This window comes from Dasypus novemcinctus, chromosome 4 (assembly GCF_030445035.2).
Source record: "Dasypus novemcinctus isolate mDasNov1 chromosome 4, mDasNov1.1.hap2, whole genome shotgun sequence".
Classification (NCBI taxonomy): domain Eukaryota; kingdom Metazoa; phylum Chordata; class Mammalia; order Cingulata; family Dasypodidae; genus Dasypus; species Dasypus novemcinctus.
Window position 1 is genome coordinate 22402081 of NC_080676.1, and position 4622 is coordinate 22406702.

Consider the following 4622-nt stretch of genomic DNA (forward strand, 5'->3'; position numbering starts at 1 on the left):
TTCTTTCTTAACACATTAAATAATAATCCAATACATTAAAAATATAGGAAAGTTAAAGTTAAATTTTAGTGTATAAAGCCATGCCACTGTGCAGACTTGTTTATCTTGAATAAGAACATTAAACTGTGGTGTAGTATTTGAAAAGGCAATATGCATATCATGTTAGACATCTAATTGAGTTGATATTTTTTAATTCCAACTCATGGACCCCCTGAAATCTTTCCGCAGATTCCTTAGGTTAAGAACCCCTGCTCTAGAGCTTCCAGAAAGGAATGCAGCGCTGTTGACACCCTGGTTTTAGCCCAATGAGACCTTGGCAGACTACTGCCCTATAGAACTCTTTCTGCTGCAGAAAACATGCAGTTGGGTTGTTTGTATCACTGTCCTTATGGTCTGTAGATCTTGAGATCTCCAAACAACTGAAAGGCTTAGGCAACCAGAACAGTATTAGTGGATTTTGTTTTCCCCTGGGGAGAGTGTGACTGCAGTTCCTCACTACCATAAATTATGCAGTCAGGTTTCCCACATTTGGGGAAACTGCAGGGATCAGTACATCTGGAGTGCAGTGGACAAGCCTCGCCCTGGGAAAACCACCTTTGTGGTCACGGTATCTTCCCTGCGGGGTAAGTATACTGGTAGTGGATTTTATAATGGTAACTCTGAGGTACAGCAAGATCCTAAAAGGTGCTTAGGAGATTCAATTTAAAAATATGATCTTCAACATGTTAGTATATATATATGTATGTGTGTTACATTTTAATTATTTAAAAATTATCAATCTATCAAGGACCATATTACATATTAGTATTCTATTGCTGAGAAGTCATGTGGATCTGTCGCAGCCAAAATGGTCTTTGGCACACTTACAAAGTAATATAAATATTACTTTATATTTATATAAATATATAAATATTTATAGTGAGCTGTCTCTCACTTTCTTTTCAACATCTCTCATTGTCTTTGGGCTATCTCACAATTCAACAAAGGGATGCAATTGCATAAAGAGGTCATTGCTTTAAACTTAATCCATTCTTTACTTGCTTTCTTCCCTTCCCTAAGATCAAAACTGCTAGTTCCTCAAAGTACTCATCTTTACCTGGTAGGAAGCCATCTGATTAAAGAAATTCACTTTAAGGGGTAAAGATCTTATTCATTTAGTGTGAGGTTTGATGAACTAAGTAATCAATGGATGAAATGGGGATGCATTTTTTTAGGCGCGTATTTTGAAGGGGAAGTGTTTGTTGCAGGCCATTAGCTCCACTATACAGTCAACAAGAATGCATTGAATATCTACCAATTTTGACAATATAGCACTGAGGTTAAAGTTCAAAGACCTTGGAGTCAGGCAAAGCTGTTTGAGTTTAGGTTCTGTCATTTAGTGGCTGTGATTGCAGTGACTGAACATCTATTTCTTCATCTGTGAAATAAGCAAAATGACAAGGACTACCTCTTAGGCTTATTGTGAGGTGTAAGTGAAATCACACATGTCAAATGCTTAGCATAGTTCCTGGCACAGAGTAAGAACCTGATGAACTTTACTTGTCAGTTTTTCTCTGTCTCAAGCTCTGGGTAAGGCATAGAAAAACAAAGCAGACATAGCCCTAGAACCAAAGCTTTCTCCCATCCTCAGCCTTTCCCTGCTTGCTAACAGGTATTAGAAAAGCATGTTCCACTTTTTAAAAAGTTAACTCTTTCCTCAAAGAGTTAAACATAGAATTACCATATGACCTGGCAATCCCACTTCTATGTACTTAATGGATTGACAACAGGCACTCAAACTAATGCTTACCCACCAATGTTCATAGCAGCATTATACACAAGAGTCAAAGATAGAAGCAACCTAAGTGTCATTCATCCTATGAATGGATAAACATAATGTGGTAAATACTTGAAATGATATATTGTTCAGCCATGAAGAGGATGAAGTTCTGAAACATGCTGCTATGTGGATGAACACTGAGATAGCATGTTGAGTAAAGTAAGCCACACATAAAGGGAGAAATATTGTATGATTTCACTTCTATGAAATAATGAGAATAAGTAAATTCATTGAGACAGAAAGTAGATTACAAGTTACCAGGGACTAGGGGTGCATGTAGTAGACTGAATTTTGTACCCTAATTTAGATACATTATTAATCTTAATCTCTCAAACCTGTGGGTGTGAGCCCATTGTAGATAAGAGCTCTTAAAGGTGTTATTTTTAATTGAGGCATAGCCCAACTGAATGGGAATAGTCTTAATCCAAATTACTGGAGGCCTTATTAAATGAAAGCTACAGGAATGAACCAGAACCCGGGAGTGAGTGAAAAACTAGAAGAGAAAGGAGAGCCATTGCCATATGATGTGAGGCAGAGATGCAAGCCTGGGAGAACCAAGGATGCAGCAAGCCAGCACCAGAATGCTAGTCTTTGGGGAGAAAGCAAGTCTTGCTGATATTAGAATTCTGACTTCTTTTAGCTTCAAAACTTTGAGACAATAAATTCCCATTGTTTAAGCCAGCCCAGTGTGTTGTATTTGTCATAGCAGCCTTGTAAACTAAGACAGGCTGAAAATCAGGAATTATTGCATAATGCATACAGAGTTTCTGTTTGGGGTGATGAAAAGTTTTGGTAATGTGTAGTAGCACATCATTGTGAATGTAATTAATATCACTGAATTGGATGCATGAATGTGGTTAAAATGGAAAATTTTGTGTAGTATATATGTTATATAATTTAAAAAATTAAAAGTATTTAACATAAAACCAAAATTTTCAAACAATTTTTGATCAAGAACAACAAAACCCATTATCTAAATCCTTGTATAAAAATAATTCATAGACTGTTTCTCCTCTTTAATTACAAACACTGAAGAAACAACCTTGTTCTTGTGAAATTGAAATTGAAATTTCTCTAGACTTTTTTACTTTTTCTCTCGACTAAATACTAGATTTAGTCCAGTAATATCAACATAGACTAAATTTATCAGACTAAAAGCCTAGTATTATATATTGCCTAGGAGTTACATCCTGAAAGTCTGCCTGTTGCTCAAATGTGGCCTTTCTCTAGGCCAAACTCAGCATATAAATGCACTTCCTCCCCTGCGGCATGGGACGTGGCTCCCATCCTCCAGCCTTTCCCTGCCTGGCTCCAAGGCATTATTGCTAAGCACCTACTATCGATGCAGTTGGAAAAAGACCTTGCCAAAAAGGGGGAAATATAAAATACAAATGAGTTTTTATGGCTAAGAGATTTCAAAGTGAGTTGGAAGTTCATTCTAGAAGTTATGTTTATGCACATCTCAGGAGGCTCTCACTGACTGCCATAGTAAACAATGCCTCAAGGAGGGGGGCTCCTGAGGGCGCTAGGGACATCTAGACATTCTAGCCAGGGCAGACAATATCAGGAATTCTGCACCCTGTCAATGGACCTTAGCTTGGAATATATGGATTGGAATCATAATTTTCCTACTCATGGTTCTTATGCCCCTTTTATTTGAACCTATAATTAGCACTATACCCATTAAATATGTGTCCCAGAGACTTAACTCTTTCACCTATTCGTATGAATAGCGCTGAATCCAGCAGAGTTGCAGCCAACATCTCCCTTCCAAGTCACTGGACTCACCCAGGACAACTAACAAAAGGATGATGATGGAAAAGGCCATCCCACAAAACAGAGAATATCTGCAACTGCAAGCAAGACAGTTCCACCTATCTGCCCCATGGGATCTCAGCCCTGTCTCAATCAGAAGTAGTGTGGCATCACCATTCCCAAATCCTCAAGATTGAATAATGAACAAACATAAGGGGGGTGGGGTGGGGTGTAACTATGGACAACATTATACTTATTATTATTCTGCAATGGAAGAACTTGTAACATTGATGTAAAGGCGGTAGCCACCAGAGGTTCTGAGGGGATGGAGAGGGAAGACAAGGTGTAACATGGGGCATTTGGGGGACATTGGAATTGTCCTGCATGACTTTGCAATGATGAATACAGGTCATTATACATTTTGCCAAAACCTATAAAATTGTGCGGTGCAAAGTGTAAACAATAATGTAAACTATATGCCATGGTTAGCAGCAATACTTTCATATGTGTTCATCAATTTTAACAAATGTACCACACTAATGAAAGCTGTTGTTAACAGCGAAATGCATTGGGGGCGGGGTTTGAAATATATGGGAACCCCCTATGTTTTCTATGTAACAGTTATGTAATCTAAAGCTTCTTTAAAAAATAATAAAACCTTTTTTTAAATGGAAGAAGTAAATTAGGAAAGATTATCTTTAAAAATACATTTCATGGTAGAATCATAAACGAGTATTAACCTGGAAATCTGTCTCTAATAATGCCTCCAGAATTCTCACTTTATTCAGGATACATTTTGTCACTCCTCTAAAATAGGGTGATAGCCTTGAGTGAAGGTGAGAACATTGAGACTGGTTTGTTGAAGGTTGTTAAGGCAAATAACAATTAATGGCTCTCTTCTGAAGACTTAAAAAGCAAAACAAAACTAAAGAAACACCCTCAATTTAATTTTAGATTTAAAGAAAAAAAGATAAATTATAGCCTTAAATGTAGGATAAGGTAAAATAATCCCCCAAAGGACCTCTGAGAATTTCAGAAAAGAAAGATG

At 37.3% G+C, this 4622-nt stretch overlaps 1 non-coding gene across 1 annotated transcript; it reads right to left on the minus strand.

Annotated features, from left to right (window-relative positions):
• Positions 1-467: 467 nt before the first annotated feature.
• LOC111760617 (U1 spliceosomal RNA) lies at positions 468-631 on the minus strand. Its single transcript, XR_002794255.2, has one exon. It is a non-coding gene; the product is annotated as a U1 spliceosomal RNA (small nuclear RNA).
• Positions 632-4622: the final 3991 nt, after the last annotated feature.